A 19916-nucleotide genomic window follows, 5' to 3' on the forward strand; every position below is an offset into this window, starting at 1 on the left:
GTGTGTGTGTGTGTGTGTGTGTGTGTGTGTGTGTGTGTGTGTGTGTGTGTGTTGGAGTCTTGGGACACCCCTGACCAAAAACTCAAGGCATCATTTTCTGCCCAGCAGATGCTTTTTATTTGGTAACCTGTGACTTCTTGCTGTAACATTGTCCCCTGTGGAGGGTAACTCCAGCTAAACTCACATATATGTGAATTTTATAAAAGTAGGTTTCCACGGAGCTGCTTCAGGCATCCTTAATGTTAGATATCACGTTCTCCACCCTCTCCTCCACCCTACCCTCCCATCCCTCTCCCCATCCCCTCTTCTGCCCTTCCTTCCCATTGTTTGTCTCACTTAAACATTCATCCTCATTATTTGTTCTCTTCCCTTCACGTCAGTAGCGTTCTACTGTTCTCTCTTCATTTTTCATGTGAAAACTTAAATACCAGTCACTGAGGAATGTCCGTTTTTATTCTGAGTAGTTTATTTTCAAAGGTTCCAGAGGTGCCCCTCTGGAACATATATCACATCCCTTCTGGGTGACCAGCATTAAGAAGCACTCAGTAACAAGGATGGTGGATGCTCTAACATTTGAGTGCCCTCTTGAAGCATCCCCAAGGACAAGAAGCCACAGAGCTGTTGCAGGAAGTGTGGACAATTCCTAGCCCCAGGGGGAGGGGTACTTGGGGTAAACCAGTTCTGCTCATGCTGGGGACCAGGTTTGAGAAAAAGCCATCAGTGTGCAATGTTCGTATGATGGCTTGTACCCCTGTTTTTGTTCTGAGCTACCACTTGCATGGCAGTTTGATGATCTTACCAGAAGCAGTCCTACCTACCGAACAGACTGTGGGCGAGGTGCCACCCGGGCCAGTCCAAGGCCAGCTGCAAGCTCAGACTTATTTATAACCCACAGGACAGGCCCCAAGCATGCTCTGCTGTGTGACCTGGGGCTGAGGTTAGGGCAGATGAATATGAAGGCATGGGAAGTCCTTTGTAGCCAACTGGGTTTCCAGTGTAAGCCACTTGTTCTTCTAGCCAGGAGGTGGCTATCACTTTACGCACAACTCATTTGGGAATATTTTCTTTGCCCCAAGTAGAAACTTTGTTCCCTTCCTAGCCCTCAAAATTGCTAAGCCATCTTCTCAAAAAGTGGCCTATTCTGGGTCATTTAATATAATGCTCTGATATAAACGCAACAGTGTCATTTGTAGTCTTTTTCTTCTACATGATTTCTTTCACTTAACATAGTTTTTCCAAGTTCATCATGGAATCATGCATCCACATTTTCTCACAGCAAAATAGTACTAACCGTATGTTAGTGCTATGCTTTATTTATTTACTCATGAGTAGTGGACATTTGGATTGTTCCAATTTTTGGCTACTATAAGCAATGCTTGTATGAACATTTGTATGCAAGTTTTCATATGAGTACTCACTTTTCTTGCCTAAATCCTCCAGAGTGCAATTAATGCATCAGATGCAAACCCTACCTTTAGCCTTTAAAAAAAAAAAAGCAATTTTGACTAAATAACTGCTCTTCATTCATTTTGTAAACAGTTATAATTAATTTAGTGCCCAATGACAATTTACATATCTACTTCTAAAACTAGTGTCCTACTCTGAGCTTTGAAGATGTCAGAGTTGGTAGTGATAGCTATAGAATTACTTCTCTGGATATTTTTTTCTTTGTATGGATGTGTTGGAGCATATTCACAGAACAATGCACACATAATCACTTGCTATAAGTATACAATACATGGAGCTTTGTATTAAAACATCCCCAAATCATAATTATTTTGGAGAAATTCTGTTACTTTTTTTTCAGAATTACTGTATATCTTGGATAAATTTTACATGGAAATGTTAAACATATACACTAATGTTCACTAAAATTTACCCTTTAAGATTTTTTTTTATTGATTTGAGATTTCATACATGCATATAGTGTGTTTTTTTATATTAGCCATTTCCTGTTCCATGAGCCCTCTCAGATCTCTCTCCCACTTCGTGCCTTTTTTTGTAATAACTCACTGAGTCTGCCTTTGACCAGTTGAAGAGCTGTTAGACTTTTCTAAACTGGCTGGTTCACATTTATAGATTTTGAAATCCTTTTTCCTGGTCTTTATGGGAATGGATACATTTTTGGCACAGCAATAATCCTTAGGATTTCAAGTGTTAGAATGTGATGGTGAATCTTGGCTGCCAATTTGACTACATCAACTAAAACCCAAGACGCTGGGCACTCCTGTGAAAAAGATTTCTTAATCAGATTGTTTGAAGTGGAAAGACTCACCCTAAATCTGGGGCTTATCATCTGAGGCAGCCCAGATAAAAGGACAGCAGAGAAGAAAACTGCTTTCTGCCATCACTGTCACTGGTGACTTCATCTCTACCCTGTTTCTGTGGCATCCCTTTGCTCATAGAAGAACCAGTTTCATTGTGATTCCAATATACAGTATGTGATTCCAACATATACAAGATTGGTAGCTCTCCAGCACCAGAGTGAAACTGCTGAGACATACAGCCTTGTGGGCTGAGCAACTACTGTGTTCGCAACCTCTCCAGGGTGACATAGATATTGGTAGATTACCCGTACCACATCTTGTAATCATATATATATATGTGTGTGTGTGTGTGTGTGTGTGTGTGTGTGTGTGTGTGTATGTATATAGCATAATATACATATATATCTACATAATGTTAAATATCAGTTCTGTTCCTTGGGAGAACGTTGACTAATACATAAAAAGATCATTTTTTTTAAAGGCGAAAAATTAAAGCCTTTACCTTCATCCTATTAAATTACTTTGAATTTTTAAAACTTTCATCAGTTTTCTTTAAATCTCTTCTTTGTGACATCCAGAAGTCACAGGTGCTTTTCTGGATCCTTTCCTACCCATTTCATATTACAGGGTCCTAAAAAAAATCTCCTTCAGAGTACTTTCAAGTACCTTAGGCTGGTAGTTAGCTAAGGCCTAAGACACTTTTTCATCAGTGGTGATTAGATTCCAGCACCTAATTTGGAGCAGACGTAAGCTGTATTATCTATAAGTTTCACACTAAGAAAACACAGGGAAATTATGAAATATGCCTTTGTTAATATGTTTTCATACATTTGTATGCAATATAAATTAACATGTTAAAATATGAAATATAAAATAAAGTATAGTACTCTATAATTTGTAATATCCATATTTGTTGGGTACTGTATTGTACAACATCATAATACAATTATAGATTGCATGTCTCTACATTATAAACTGTATGTGAGTTTCATAGGTTACATAGTGAAAGAGGCTTATTTGAGTAGTTGAAGGTTAGTAGAATGTTCCAGTGGCTCATTCGTAAGCAGGACCTTTGAGCACTGAGGTTTGGGTTTTTGCTGTTCATTAGCTATGAAGTTCTTGCAAATTACACTGCCGGGGCTGTACAAAGTCAAATGATTGGTTGCCAGTTGCCAGCACTGTTCAGCGTTTCTTTTTCTACCCGATAGTAATGCTCAGTTTTGTTTTTTTTTAATTAAATGGCACAGTCTAACATTATTGGCTGAAGAATCTAGTGAAGAATAATCTTGACATGCCAAAGAAAAGTTGAACTACCAGGCTTTCCAAGAATCACAGCTAAGTCAGAACCCAGCTCTCTAGGTCATTTAGAGAGCAGCTGACAGAAGATACACGGAGTTGTAGGACATACCGGCGAGACGTGGGGCTAGGACGCTGCCCGAGCAGTGTGGTTCAGGTCTACTTCAATCACTAACTTTAAAGCTATTTTTGTTCTTGCTGCTGCTGCTGCTGCTCCTGCTCCTGCTTTTCAAAATAGGGTCTCACGATGTAGCCATGGTTGGCCTCAGAGTCACAGAGATTCTCCTGGCTCTGCCTCCTGAGTGCTAGGATTAAAGCTGGGTATCACCACACCTGGTTTTTAAGGCAAGTTTTAAGACTCTATTGGTCTTTGGTTGGCATGGAGGCTTGATAATACAGAAACTTCTTGAGTCAATTTTGACAACCACTGCTTTTTTTAAAAAAGAATTTATTTACTTATTATATATACAGTGTTCTGCCCGCATGTATGCCTGCATGCCAGAAGAACCCACCAGGTCTCATTGTAGATGGCTGTGAGCCACCCTGTGGGTGCTGGGAATTGAACTCAGTTCCTTTGGAAGAGCAGCTAGCGCTCTTCACTCTGAGCTCTCTCCCCAGCTCCCGACAATTACTGTTGATGTTCTCCCTTGAAGGGTTTTTATATACAGCATCTGTTCGTAGCCCCTGTGATAGATGCACCCTCTATTCTTCAGCACAAGCAGACCAAAATGAAAGTTGTGGTGGATCTCTTTGGTACCCTCAGAAGAGTAAGTACCGGCTTCACTTCTTAGTAGCACCTTTTCTGGTAGAATTTGTAAGTCTCCACAGTTACAATGTGAGTTACTTCACTCAACTTCTTGGGACTTTGGCTTCTTCTCCTGGAATAAATTGGCAGGTTAAATTCTGCATGGAGTGGAGTGTTTGCTGGTGGAGGACAGCAAGTAGAGGACAGCCTCTACTTCTAAGTTTCTGATTAAATTTGGTATTTTCAAGTAAATTACTCCAGAAACCCATCTGAAGCCAGGTGTGGTGCCACATGACTGCAATCTCAGTACTTGGGAATCTGGAGCAGGTGGATCAGGAGTTGAAGGATGGCTCGGGATAGGGAAGGGAGTTCTGGGGGGAATAGGGAGAGAAAAATCAAGGGGAAAAATATTCTAAGAATCAAAACACCCAGAAGCGGCCTCCTTGTTCTTCCAAAGATGCCTGGAGGGCGAAGTTCAATGAGAAGAGATGCCTCCAGTTATCATTGTACATGAGGTTTATGGTTCATTCAGCCTTACTTTGTGAGTACCAGAGTTTGAGTGATAGATCAAGCACTGTGCAGATTTGGAAATGCAATGGCTTCTATCCAAATATATAACGATGGATTTGTTTGGAGGTAAAAGGGTGTGGGCATGCTTCTGTCTGAACTGGCTATATGTCTTGGTTTGATTGATGGCTGTTTACTTGCCACTGCCAACTCCATTACTCCTTAAGGCTCCTTTAGTCTCATCATCAGCTCTTGATGAGGGCAGGCCGACCTCAGGAAACTTCACCATCTGCCTTGACAGGCACCATTCTTAATCTTCTGGGGTGGAGTAACTCTACTTTCTGCTTCTGCTGGCTCACCTATGAGCTCGTGTTTGAAACCACACCAATCAGCAAACTGAATTCAAGATGAGACTCTGTACTGTTCCCAGCTGCGAAAGAAATCTAGGAAGTGTTTTGATTCAGGCATGCTGAAGCTCTGCAGGATCTGCTATGAGCTCTGGGAACAACGGGATGCTGTGGGTTGGACCCCTCCTGGACTATCTATCCCTGTGTTCCTAGGAGGTGTGCCTCTGGGGGCAAAAGTTCCTTGTCTCCCTCAGTGCCAGGCTTCGGTGGGTTACAGGCTGCGGTCCAGCTAACCCAACAAGGCTGTCTATCAACAGAAGGTCCAAGAATCCAGCAGTGATTCAGTCCACAAGGCTGCATGGCTCAGCTGGTCTTCAGTATACACAGGTGTCCCCAAGAAGTAGGCTCTAATGCCAGTAAAGGAATGGGCTTACCAGCCACAACAAGAGCAAGCAGGCACAAAGAGCAAGCTTTCCTCTTCCATGTCCTTCCCATCCCAAAAAATCTGGATTAAAGGACTATCTTCCCACCACAAAGATTCAACTCAGAAGTGGGTCTTCCCACCTCCAATGGTTTAATTAAGAGAAAATTCCTTTCAAGTATGCCGAGTCATTTTAGTTTTAGTTAATTCCAAATGTGGTCAAGTTGAGAACCAAAAATAGCCATTACGTCCTCCTTATAGGTGCTGTTCTCCCAGGCACTGAGAACACTAGGTCTGACCTTTGTCACTTTAGACCCATAAGCAATTTTATAGCTCTTGGTTGCCCTTTTGAAACTTCTCAGTCTTCTATAAATAAGTTTTTTGTTGTTGTTGTTTCCCCTTCAAGCTTCTTTCATTTGACTGTCTACAATAAAGTTTGTTTTCTGTCTGGATCCTGATACTATGACTAGTAATTGGTTAATAATGTAAGCTATTGTTATAATATTACATCAGTAATATATTATAATACATTAGTAGTATTAATATGAATATTGAAATCGTTCTAGAAGTAAAAAACAAATAAAGATTATTAATAGTAAATACCGTAACATGACGCCTATGCATATTGAGTTGAAGGTGGGATCATCTGCATCTTCTTCCTGGGTCATCTTCATCATCTTCCAAATAAGGCAGAGGCCACTGCATGTCTACAAAGGCTGGTTTTGCCTACAGTGTGGAATGACTTTCAAGTACAGTCCTGGCTAGTTGTAGGTCACCTTGACACAGGCTAGAGTCATTTTGGAAGATGGAACTTTGATGAAGAAAATGTTCCTACTAGAGTGGCCTGTACTTCATTTTCTTGATTGATGATTGATGTGGGGAGGCCCAGTTTACTGTGGCCAATGCTACCCCTGGGCTGGTGATTGTAGGTGCTGTAAGAAAGCAGACTGAGCAAACCATAAGGAGCAAGCCAGTAGGCAGCACTCCTTCATGGCTTCTGCATCAGTTCCTGCCTCCAGGTTCCTGCTCTGCTTGTGTTCCTGTCCTGACTGTCCTAGATGATGAACTGTGATGTAGAAGTATAAGGGAAATAAACCCTTTCCCTCCAAGTTGTTTGTGCTCATGGTGTTTCATCTCTTGAAAGAGAAACCTTAACTAAAACAAGAACTGTGATAGAAAACCGTAAGACCTTCTATAGAGTAGGGATTACGGTTTTAGCTCAGTGGTAGAGCACTTACTTAGAAAGAGCAAGAATTTCTACAATGTGTGGGTCTTAGAAATAAAGATAAGAACACATTTTGATGTTTGTAGTGGGGACGGGAACTTTGTTCACCTTTGGATCTGGTTCTGTTTATATCAATCCAGTTTATGTCCATAGTTACAGTACAGCTTTAGTTTACTTCTCCCCTCTGAAGTATATTTTTTTCTCTTTAACTTTTGTCTCATAAGGTACTGGCCATTAGCTCAATCATACCCAAGAAGTTAAAACATCTACAGCTTTAGTAGTTCCAAGGCCTTCATATGCTGGAAACCCAGTGTCAAGTCTTTGAACTGACCACAAATGTGGGGATTCCTGGATTCTGTCTGTGTATACAGTAAAGGTCATGTTCTCTCTCTCTCTCTCAAACTTGACACTTTGAACTGAGAAAATACTTGGCACTATTTGAGCTTGTTACATAATGCATGGAAGTCTGATTCTGAGGTAGAGGCTCATTTGAAGAAATTGACACCGTTGAGGAGTCCAAAAAGGGCCCAGTTCACTGGTCTTATGTTTATTTTTAAATAATATCCATCTACTCCACCCATATGTTCCCAAGAAGAAACTGGATCCTTTGGTATATTTGAACCCAGCAGCTTGTCTCTGGGAGGAGAGCCCTTTGCTCCTAGCCTGTTACCTAACAAAACTGTACTGTAGGTTATGTCACCTGAATGTATGCCTTCCATGTGGGAAATGCCCTTGAACTCCCCTAGATACTTGAAGGGATTTTATGTTCTCTTCTGCAGTGCACTTACAAGAACCTATTGTGTTTCAAGGATTGGCTCCTGGAATGTTGCCTTAACTTTTCCTGGGGAGACGTGATCATACTTTGACTTACCCCAGAGAAGGTACCAATGACAGAGTGAAGATTGGAACTTACTTACAGGTTCATGGCTAAGTGGCTACTGACAAGAGTATGCACCACACCAATACAACTGCATCACTGAGAAGTCTGGCTCCTGTGTCCTGTGTGATGGTTTCCAATATCTGCACAGATGGAGTTACCCAGCCTTTCAGCTTACCTACCCTCTGGGTACACAAGCACTTCCCAAGACCCACAGGTAGCTGGGACAAAATGATATGCAGAAGGGAAGGAGTGGCTGGAGTCACAGATGGGGAGCCGAATGGCCCCTCATAGAAGATGGAACACTAACAGTAGGTCTAATCTTGAGGGCCACTTGCCCATAGTAACAGCTTCTCCAACTAAGTGGCAATGGCTGAGATTGGAGGGTAGTATCTTACTACATGGAGTAAGCTGGGACTGTGTAACACGTGAACATGGAGGCCACATGTTTTAAATATCATTGTCAGTTTTTTGCTTGTTTTTTTTTGTTTGTTTGTTTTTTTGGCTCTTTGACACTTTGATACCCTCTTTTTTTTCATGTTTGTTTTTGAGACAGGGTTTCTCTGTGTAGCGGAGAAACACTGGCTGTCCTGGACTCACTTTTGTAAACCAGGTTGGCTTCAAACTTCCAGCAATCTGCCAGCCTCTACCTCCCTGAGTGCTGGGATCAAAGGTGTGCACCACCACGACCAGCTGACATGCTCTTATTCTGAGAAGTTCCTTCAACCCTATGGTGCCTTATTTTCGGTATTGCTTATTTTCATATCTGTGTAACCAAAATACTAACAGAAACAGTGGCTTCAAGACCCAGAGATAGTTCAGTCCATCACTGCAGGAAGGCAGAGTGGCTCCTCCAGTGGCAGGAGGAAGATCAGGCAGTGGCAGGCGCATATGGTAGCAGACAAGAGAAGGCTGGCTGGAAGTAGAGGCTAGAGTAAATTCAAAGGCCTCCCTTGCAGGACACTAGAGAGATGGCTCAGTGGTGAAGGGCATGCGCTGCTCTTACAGAGGCCCCTAGTTCAGTTCCCAGCAGTCACCCATGCTGGGTGACTAAAACCATCTGTAATTCCAGCTTCTCTGCACACACATGCACATACATACATACGTACACACACGCACATGTAAAAATACAGATTTTTAAAAGAAGACCCACCACTAGTGACCTCCTTCTGTTAATACCCCCTGAAAGCTTCAAGGCTTTCTAAACAACACCACAAACTGGGGGCTAAGGGTTCCAAACACGGACCTGCCGGGGTCATTCCTGATCCAAACCTTCACAATTTCCCTTTTGTATAAGATAAAGAAAAGTTAACAGAATTTGCTTTAGAGGATTAAATACTTAGACTGGAGCTTAGCCGAGCACAGCCAGTAAGGAATTTCAATCACCCATTGCAACAAGAGAGTTACTCAGTTTGGCCATTCATTCATTTACTTGCTCACATGGTCGTCCATTTGTTCATTCAACTAAGGATCTCTGAGCACATTTCTGCTCTGTTCCAACCACTGTGCTGTTGGGAACAGTGATGAACAAGCTACTTCATACTTTCTGTGAGAAGCAAATCGTTTTGGTGTAGAGAGGGAGATGATAAGTATATTTGTATAAGGAGTAAACGCGAGCACTGTGGGGCCTGGATGTGGAAATGCATCCTTGTGTGCTTTGGGCTGAAGCCACGGAAGGTTGGGTTGCTTCAGTTGGCTTTGGAACCATTCACGGCAAATCCACGGATCTGGGATGGACAATGAACTTTCACGTACACAAGAGCAACGTACGACATCACTACTGACTTCAACTTTCATGATAATGAAGAGTGGAAGTTTAGAGCTTCATTCTCTGTGCCCAGGCTAGCCGCAGGGAGACCCAGCTCATCCCCCACGTACTGTGCACCACGGCCAATGGTTTAGCCTCTTTTAGCTCATTTTCATTATCAGGGAAACACACTTAAGTTTCTTGGGAAGCTGCAGAAGAGTTTAGACATCGTTGGTCTCTCATGACATGGTCTCACATGAGTTGATGCCTGTGAGTTATGGATTCCGGTGTTTAAAACAGTGTTGATCTCAGCTGAGTTGGTTCAAATGAGTGTGGGGTCCTCGATGTTTAAATTCAGGGCTCGTGTCAGACTCGCATCATTTTTTTTTTCCTGAGGCAGTGGAAGGAATATGGATTGTTCCATCACAGACCCAGGAAAATTAAACTAGCTACAACCTCCCTGAACCCCCATATCCTTATCCATAAGTACAGCTAACAAGGCTTTACCAGAGGAGATTGCTCTGAGGGTAAATGAGATGGATGGTAAACTTCTGGACCATCAACTGACTTTCAGAGAATGATGTTTATCTCTCTTCCCTCATCCCTTATGCTTCAAACTCATCTGTGCAGAGAGTGTAGAAGATCGAGGCAGAAAAGAACGAAACATAAATCTGGAGAAATGAGTAAAATGTGATATAATAGATTTTTGAAGTTGTTTGTAAGGATAAAAATTCTTTTAGGGCCTGGAGGAGTGGCTCAGCAGTTAAGAGTCCTAGCTACTTTTCCAGAGGAACTGGGTTCAGTTCCAAGCACCCACATGGCAGCCCACAACCATCGGTAAATCCAGTTCCTGGGGATCCTCTGGCCTCCTCTGGTATCACGTGCATGCATGTGGCGCACAGACACACATGCAGGCAAAAGACCCACACATGAAATAAAAATAAATACATCTAAGAAAATGGATTTTAAACAAATACTGTGTGTGCAAGAGAGAAGATGACTTATCCACTTTTATCATTTTCTGTTGTTTATTGGCATATGAGAATGAAATGGAATTCACTTAATGGTTTACAGATCTCTTAGGAAACCAAGCAAACCTCCCCCCCCCAATATTTTTTTTCTTTGTTGTTGTTGTTGTTGTTGTTATTCTTGTTTCAAAGGGCAGGGTCTTTGCAGCTTTGCCGTCATTCATAAACAGGGGAGAAACATGTAAAGAAACCTGCCCTTTCTTCCTAAGTCAAGAAGGAGAGCTTTGTCAGGAGGGCAAGTGGTGGACCAGGATGACTTCCAGGCTGGCCCGATGTATCCATCACCATTTCCCAATGCACAGATGTCTTCCCATCCTCTTGGTGTCTGCTTCTTCACTGAGATGAGAACCAAGAAGGAACAAGTCCAGGTTAATGGCTCCATCTTATTCCCTTAACGACTCATGTAGCACATAGTCAGAAGTGGGGACCCTGAGGACATTTCACGAAACCCTCCCTAAATGTTTGATCGTACCACTAGGCAAAGAGCACACTCCTCAGTGTGGGGTATCACCCGTATACCTTCATTAGTGTGTCTTTAAAAACGCTGCTTTGAATTTCTTTTCTTGCCAGGGCATGTTCATCTAAATCTGACTTCTTTCGCAGCCTACCATTTTCTCTCCCTCTGACTGGTTAAAAGGACACTGACCTCTGGGCCAAGAGCCTCAGCTTTGTCTGCAAGCCCTGGCTCTTCATGTCTCTGGAAGTGAAAACAGGGGGGAGTGAGGAGATGCTTTTAGTTTTCTTTCCGCCAGTGTCTCTGTGCTTCCAGACCCAGTGTGTTGGGGGAGGGACTTTTCAGGCTTCTCTGGGTCAAATTCTATTTGTAGGTACAAGGGCAGGGCTGGCCTAGATCACTGGGTTCTCTTGCTTGTCTCAATGTTCCACCACAGTGTGGCTGAACAGAAAACCTCCAGGGACAGGGACAACATTCAAACTGCATTCTCGTGGCATGCCCATTCCCCCCAGAGCTGGCCCCCAAGCACTAAAGCTGCCTTCTGGCCACCTCAACCATTGAACAAGCTAAGTTTTGCAATTGTTTGTGAGTCTAGCCCTCAGGGTCCAGCTTCACGGGAAAGCAGGGACCTTGCCTTTTCATGAGGACACTCTTTGAGTCTGCATGGACAGGTGTGGACTGGTCTGAGGAGACACACAAGCACACACCCACCTACTCCTATAAGAAACATTTGCTGCAGGAGAGGACAGGCTGTTCCGATTTCACAGAGGATGTAAATATCTTTCTAGCAGCATTTCCCACATGCAGTTTCATAGGCTGTGACTGGTTTGATCCACAGTTGAGATCACTGACACATAATCTGATGGCTAGGATCTGTGCAAATCAACAGAAGGTTCTGAAAACACCTTTTATTGAAGCATGAGGGGGGGACTGCATAGGTTATCAGTCAGCTGTAAATGCAGCCAGTAAACACAAGCCATCCCAAATGAGACCATGATAAAGAGCACATAGCTGGCCCGCTTCTTCTTCGTAAGTACATTTTTAGGATGTTGGCAGCATAGTCTCCATTCTTTTTTCTCTCTCTCTCTTTTTTTTTTTTTTTTTTTTGGTTACCTTCCTCTCATTGTTACTGTTTTGTTATTGTTGTTTTTAATTGGTAGTGTTTATTTTTTTAGACAAGGTCTTTGTAGCCCAGGCTGGTCTAGAACTCGATATGTAGTCCAGGGTGGACCTGAACTCCTAGAGATCTGCCTTTTGAATTGGGTATGGGTGGGAGTCACCACAGTGGGCTGCTATTACCGTTAGGTGTTTTCCTTCCATTTAGAGGTAAGAATGGTGTGTGTGTATGTGCGTGTGTGTGTGTGTGTTTCTTAGAAGCAGTCCACTTTGGTTTTGAAAACAGGGGGTTCTACATGAGACCTGGGGCCTTCTGATTAGGTTAGGTGCCACGTCTTTGGTGCTCAGAGTCAGGTTTGTTTATAATTGGGTGCTGGGGATGGCAAGCAAGCTCTCTCAGGTCCAAGAATAATATATTCAAGGGGACTTCTCCATAACCTGAATAGAAAGGGGTGTGGGGGAGAACAGCTGTCTTCTCATGGTGGTGGGTGTGGCACAGTTGTGCACCTTTTCCGAATTCTCAACTCTCCAACACTCCACCATGCAGGCAAGATTCTGAGAATCCCACTCTGATATAGATAAGGAAATAAGCTAGGACAGTCTAGGCGGCTTAACTGAAACTAGCTTTGCAGGAGGCAGTCCTTGTCTAAATTAGAACTCAGGCTTTGGCAGGAATGAAGGGAATTCTCAAGCTGTTGGACTTAGTCCTCTTTAAGAATTCAACAGACAAGATGTGCACGGGGCAGGGGGCGACCACACGCCACAGTGCAGGCATATCCCTGGAGCGAATGGTGTCCGCACATTCGTTAGCCACTGGCACCCCGGGACTGTCTGCAGTGGGCTCCTGGGACAGCCTGGAGTGCAGTGCTTGGTTGCTCCAGTGCGGGCTGCTTTGCACCACAAGCTAGCGTTAGCCTGGTTCTCCTTCAGGACACCTGACCATCCTCACACAGCTTCCCCCTCCCTCTCCCTCCTGCCGGACGTCCTCCCTTCCCGCGGAGTTGTCACAAAGGAAAGCCTTCGGCATCTTTACTCCCCACGGCCAAAGAGCACAGACTTCACAAAGTTCTAGGGCGCGTACCTCAGGGATGGCTGCCCACGAGCATACTCCGGCTAGGTTTCCAGTGACCCCGAAATTCAGAAAGACCATGCTACTTTTGTATTCATTTCCGGACCCCGGGCTCCTCGGAAATACACATGGCGCTCAGCGAAGGGCATGCGGGGGAGCCTCGGGGGTCCAAGGAGACTCGGCTCCGGTTCTCCCTTCTCCTAGCGAGGCCTGGAGCCACTAACGTAGACGGATGCAGCGCCCCTACCGCCAGCTTTTCCACCGCCTCCATCTCCTCCTCCTCCACCTCCTCTTCCTTCCCCCAGCGGGCGTGCAGTCTCAACCGGTTCAGACTGGCCAGGGTGCCCCTGCAGAGGAGAACAGCGAGTGGGACCACCCCGGGAGTGACTTCCCGGGGTGGGGGTTGGAGGGGAAGGTGGAGCCGGCGGGGCGGGCTGCACTCCATGTGTCCTGGGGGCAGAGGGCGGCGGCCGTGGATTACGCGCAGCAGGGACCGGTCGCCTAGCGCAGGGCCGGGATCAGCAGCCGCGGCCCGAGCTGCGCCCACGGTCCCAGCGGAGCCCGGGACTCAGGTAAAGGCCCCAGAAGCTGGGGAGGTCCCGGCTGAAGCTGACCCATCACTCTGCAAACTGCAGAGAGAGGAGGCGGCGCTGTCACCCGCGGGCGCACAGCTACTGGCCGGCTTCTGGTCCGGGTATCTCCAGGCTGGCGCGCTCTGCACCCCATTTTTTTTTTTAATATAAAAGAGTGCTTGCCTCTGCATGACACTTCCAGGAATCCGAGGGCTGCATTTTGAATGGATTAGGGGGAGCAAGGGAGTTGAGATCCCGGAGGTAGGCGGGTGTCTCCGGATGGGTCTCCCGGGATACCTTCTGCCGGGTGCTGGTGGCAGATCCGAAAGAGACGTGCAACCCAGGTGGGTCCTCACTTCCCAGAAGGCCTCTCCGGGAGAGGTAGGCTCAGGTGCTGGGGAGAGTCCAGGTTGGCGCACAGAGGTGCGTCAAACTGCAAGGACAGCAGCCGGGTTCCAAGCAGTCAGGCAACTGGGCTGCGCTCCAGAGTGCCGGAGCCCAGCTGCCAGGAGGCGCCTCCGCCACCTGAACGCTCAGAGGAGCAAAACTTGGAAGGATTTTGGTGCGCATGCCCCAGCTCTGGTTCGCCTCTCTAACCTACTTTGGTTTGAGCAGTGCACAGAGGCTTTAGAGAGGGCAGCATGCCACTGAACTTGACCATCAAACCAGGTTTTTACCTCATCCTGGGAATGTCAGGTCTATGCAGCACAGACAATTCGGAAAGTTTAGGCAGCGTTTACACTACGTATTTACATATGATTTATGTTGATAACCCAGTTCGGCTGTAATATTTAGACACCTTGAATTGCCCAGAGTGTCATATTCACCTAGACCAGAGCAGAAACCGCTTAGATGGTCTCAGGCAAGAGACTGAGTAAGCTAAAGAGGATGCGGAGGAAGGAAGTGTGTGCGTTCTGGTCACAGCTTCCTTTAAACACTGTGTGAGTGCACAGAGCGGTGCCGGTGCCCATAGTCCCCCTCAGCTAGCAAACAGAATTAGACAATAAAATAGTTCCACCTACCAACTGGCAACCACGTGTTTATTCAGCGCCACTGGTGTCCGGAGCGTGCTTCTGTTTCCCATCCTTTTGTGTCTGGGTAAATGGAGAGGCTGCCATCCTGCTTATCTGAGGAAGGGTCTATGGGAACTGCAAGGGACGTAGTAAGATGGCGAAGAAGGACACTAACAACTCTTGACTAGCTTTTTAAATATTTTCTTTGCTGGCTCTGCAGTACCAGCTATGATGGTCGTCAGTGGCTGCTGTCTGAATGTCAGACCGGTGCTTGGCTTCAGGTAGACCACTGACTAGTCAGGGCCACTGACTAGTGTTGTTCAACCGTCCTGTGACCCTTTAATACAGTTTCTCATGTTTTGGTGACCACCAACCATAAAAAAAATATATTTGTTGTTACTTCATAATTGTTCTTTGCTACTCTTATGAATCATATCATAAATATCTGATATGCAGGATATCTGATATGTGACCCCTGTGAGAGGGTCGTTGAAATTCCCCCAAAGGGGTCACGACCCACAGGTTGAGAACAGCTGGACTAGACCAAGAGGCTCCTCATTAGACAGGTGAGGTCAGATTTCCTGTTTGTATTTCCTTCTCTTTTGAACCCTCGACTATTGTCATGGTCTTTTCTTTTGCATTAAATCTCCCCTACCCCCTAAATTGTACTGATAGACTGCTGGTGGGTGAAGATGCTGTGGAGGAAGTAAGGAGGAATCAGTGTCTTGCTTGAGGCACTGCAGCTCTCTGGAAAAGAATCCTCTAGTTATAAGTATCATTCAGTTTTAATTAAAGATTTGTCAAAGAAGAAAAGCATCTATTCTAAGCCAACTAGTGTTTACCTTTAGGTTTTTTTTGTTTGTTTGTTTGGTAGGCACGAAGTGATTCTTTGCCAAGAAAAACTATAACTTATTATTGAGTTCAAAATTTAAATAAAAGATAAGGTGTGCCCTCTGTTCAGTCTAGTAGGAAAGACAGAAGGCTTCTGTGTGTGTGTGGTGTAAGACAGTGGGGAGGGAGCAGTTCCAGTAGCGTACTATTATTAAATGACAGGAAATGAGAAGCTTATGAGTTTTGTGGTGGCTGGAGGGTCTCCATCAAGACCGGAATGCAGTGAGGGCTCCCTGATGGGAAGCAGTCCTGCTGAACAAGAACCTCGCACAGAGGGACAGGTCGCCTGTGTTCGGAGGAAACAGCTGCCGGGAGTAGCTGGACCTTGGAGTTTACACTAGATGAGGCTGGGAGTCGAGATGGCGCTGAACACCGTATCTGATGCTAAGACTTTGAAGTATGGTTCAATAGTGCCTTTGTGACAATCTTGGTGTCCTTGACTATGTTTTTGGCTCTCAGTTTGGTTTTGTGAGTTGCCCCTAAAATAAGTAAATGATTAAAAATCTCAATGTTTGCTTCCCATCCACATTGCTGGGGAAGGTGGGGCAATAAATGTGTTTGACTCCAATAACCATTCACATCCAGTTGTGATTTTTCTCTAGACCTTCCTGGGGTATTCAGGCAACTGCCCTTTTTATCCTGTTTCACTTGTTCGTAATTCTTAATAACCGTTAAGTCTTGTTAAACCAATCGTCAGCAGAGCCAACACAACTCTTGCATTCTTTCGAGTTTAGATAAGAATTTTGATAAGTTTGCTTATCAAAGAACGAAGAAAATAGTCCATCTTGGGGCTGGAGAGATGGCTCTGCAGATAAGAGCATGTGCTGATCTTGCAGACGATGACCCACGTTCAGTTCCCAGCACCCCTGTCAGGTGGCTCGCTACTGCCTCTAACTCCAGCTCCAAGGGGATAGATAGAAACCTCTGACTCCCTGGGTACCAGCAGTCATGCATGCAGACAGACACATAGACACGATTAGGAATAATAAAATAATTTCTTAAAAGGAAAAAAAAAAAAAAAAACTAGTGGATCCAGCATTTGAACCCAAGCTGTCCGCTGTCAGAGCCTGGCTTTTGAGCTGTTGCTTTGAATCATTAGATTATTCGTAAATATTAACCTTTATGAATACTGTTGAACGCTGGGCCTGGTTCCTGCAGCGGATGGGGGTGGGGCCCAAGCATCCTCATCCCCATCATTCTGATTAATGTCATTCTGCACATTCAGCCATGAGGCATGACTTCAGTGTCTTTATTCACTTTAAAATACAGAGGTAGGTGTGGTGGCTCACATCCCTAATACCAGCGTACAGGATGATGAGGCAGGAGGATTGTATTTTGGAGGCCAGCATGGTTGGCTATAGAGTGAAAAGCTACCTTAAACCAACAAACCCTGATACATGAGGTTGTGTTTTCAAAGAAATTCTTAAGCTCGAACAGAAGCAGAATACACAATAAGGAACATGTTAGCAGACTCGGCAGGCTCAAATAGGAAGATGAGAATAGCCAGGGTGTTTGAGGGACCATTGATCTCCAAAGCTCTCATTCCCAAGAATCTCCCCATTTCTCTCTCTAAAGTCACCTGTGCTATTCTGCCAGTATAGTGGGGAAGTGGGCAGTAGTGGCCCATGACCAGTACTTCGGAGTTAGAGGCAGACAGATCTCTGAGTTTGAGGCCAGCCTATTCTACAAAGTGAATTCCAGGCAGCCTGGTTTACACAGTGAAAACCTGTCTCAAAAAACCTAGAACTGATACCCCAACCAAGGACCATGCATGCAGAGGACTTAAAACTCCTGCTCAGGTGTAGTGCATAGACTCGGTCTCCAAGCGGGTACCCTAGTAAAGGAAGCAGGGGCTGTCTCTGGCATGAACTCAGTGGCTGGCTCTCTGATCACCTCCTCCTGGGGGGTGCAGCCTTGCCAGGCCACAGAGGAAGACAATGCAGCCTGATGAGACCTGATAGTGTAGGGTCTGATAGAAGGGGAGGAGGACCTCCCCAATCAGTGGATGAGGGGAGGGGCATAGGAGGAGAGGAGGGAAGGTGGGTGGGATTGGGAGGGTACGAGGGAGAGGGCCACAGCCAGGATACAAAGTCAATAAATTGTAATAAATAATTAATAAAAATTTTAGAAAGAAAGAAAGAAGAAAGAAGGAGAAGAAAGAAGAAAGAAAATATCATGCCTGGCAACCCTATTACCACATAGCATATACTTTGAGGCCTGTTATGCCTTTGCTTTTCTCATCACTGTGACAGATTGCTGGTGGACTGGCAAAAGGGAGGAGGCTTAATCCTGGTGCACAATTCGGAGTCATATCGAATGGTGAATTCAGAAATCAGATTGGATTCTAAATAATCACATGTAAGTTGTATAAACATATGAGACAGGAAAACACATCAGTGACTTTAGAGCCATGGTGAATATCTTTACCAGAACGCTTCTGGGCCAAGCTTTGGGCTGGGTTATAAAAAACAAATGTAGCAAGATCACAGAACACAGAGAACATGCTGAAGGCAGGACACAGAGAGGTGATGATGGTAAAAGACTGTGGAGCTGGGCTTGGTGGCTATGTGTTTGTATAGGTTTGATCCTTTATACCTTTTGACTCCAGATAGTTCACACATCCTATTTGATATCTTCTCTGAGGTTTGACAGGACTTACAATAAGTCCTCACTGGCTTGATGAGTAAAGTCAATGGTGCCAGGTGAGACAGGCATGGTGAACAAAGAAGACGGGGCCGTGCCAGGGACGTTAGGGCAAGCACAGTGAGCCACTAAGTGTGCTCAGCCTTGATCCAGACTATTAGAGAGTAGAAGAAACCGGAGAGACGCTCATCCAACAAAGGATAGGGTTACTCAGGTTCAGCTAATCGTTACATTAAAATGAAGGCCCAGTATTGGCAGAATTTCTGTTTTCTTTCTGGGGAGTGGGAACCCTGAAATTCAGACTTTTATGGGAAACACTGGCAATTCACTCAGATTTGCCAAAAACAAGAACGAAAGTGACCTCGCTGAGCAGGTCAAACAAAACAATCTTGGGACCAGATTTGGCCTTATCATTGACAGTGTGTGATTCAATGACCTTAGCCTGAATCCGTTTACTCAATAGCTGGCCTCTTCCTTCCTAGCTAGAATGTGTCACTTTCTAGTTCCTTTGGTGGAGATCTGTGGCAAATATTAGTCTGCTGTCCCAGTTTCCTCTCTGTTGCTATGATTAAAACAGCACCCAAAAGTAAAATTGGTAGGGAAATGATTTATTTAGCTTACATTTCCAGGACATAGTCCATCACTGAGGAATATCAGGGCAGGACTAAGGCAGAAACATGAAGCAGAAACCATGCAGGAATGCAGCCTGCTCGCCCGCTTGCAGCTTTCTTATGCAGCCCCTAAGCCACCTTCCCAGAGAATGGTGACAGGACCCTATGATAACAGTTGATAGTCAAAGAAATGCCCCACAGACATGTCTACAGGCCAGTTCCATCTGGGTGATTTCTCTCTGAGATTCCCTTCTTGGGTGATTCCAGACTGTCAGATTGTCAGGTCAATTGACAGGCATCAGGTTCAACTGTAGACATCTTCCAAGCCTTGAAGGTCATAGGACATTCTTTGCTCATCACCCTGCTGTTGATCACATCAGAGACTTCAGCAGCTAATGACTCCTGTGATTATTCCTCCCACTGACACTTAGTGTGGCCGAGTTCCAGAACCCAGATGTATTTATCTGAACACTCTTTTTACTGTTCTTCTGTCCATCCCACTTCCTCTTGGACAAGGTATATTTAGAGACCAGCTCAAGATGCTCAGAGATCTCCATTGCCCTTGTCTTGCAAGACTTGTCCATATCTTTCTCCTCCTCCTCTTCCTCCTCTTTCTTCTTCTCCTTTTCCTCCTCTTCCTCGTCCTCTTTCTTCTGCTCCTCCTTTTGAGATAGGACCTTACTGTGTAGCTCTAGGTGGCCTGGGATTCACAATGATCTGCCTACTTCTTCCTCCCAAGTACTAGGATTAAAAGTGTGCCATCATGATGCCTGGCCCTCCTTAAACATAGAACAATCTGGGGATCTCCTTGAATTTCAACAAAGTGAGTTCAGTTAAAAATTTTGCTCTTGTGAGATGAATCATTATAGAAGTTTAGATTGTTTTATAGTGCATTTATCTGTGTCCAAAGAAAGGAAAGGAAAACAAAGTTGTGGGTTTCCCTAATGATTCCAAGGGGAATTGTGCAATGAACTTCTTTAGCTGAACTGTATTTTTTATTTTTATTTTTATTCTATCTGTCTATCTATCTATCTATCTATCTATCTATCTATCTATCTATCTATCTATCTATCTATCTATCTATCTA

At 44.7% G+C, this 19916-nt stretch overlaps 1 protein-coding gene across 1 annotated transcript in view; it reads left to right on the top strand.

The window, feature by feature from the left end:
* Positions 1-13609: 13609 nt before the first annotated feature.
* Slc16a9 (solute carrier family 16 member 9) overlaps positions 13610-19916 on the top strand; it is a 44297-nt gene continuing 37990 nt past the window's right edge. The window contains exon 1 of the mRNA XM_055598993.1: positions 13610-13671. The gene's annotated coding sequence lies outside the window, so the exon portion shown is untranslated. The remainder of the gene's footprint in view (positions 13672-19916) is intronic.

This window comes from Psammomys obesus, unplaced genomic scaffold, assembly GCF_907164565.1.
Source record: "Psammomys obesus unplaced genomic scaffold, mPsaObe1.curated_primary_1811, whole genome shotgun sequence".
Classification (NCBI taxonomy): domain Eukaryota; kingdom Metazoa; phylum Chordata; class Mammalia; order Rodentia; family Muridae; genus Psammomys; species Psammomys obesus.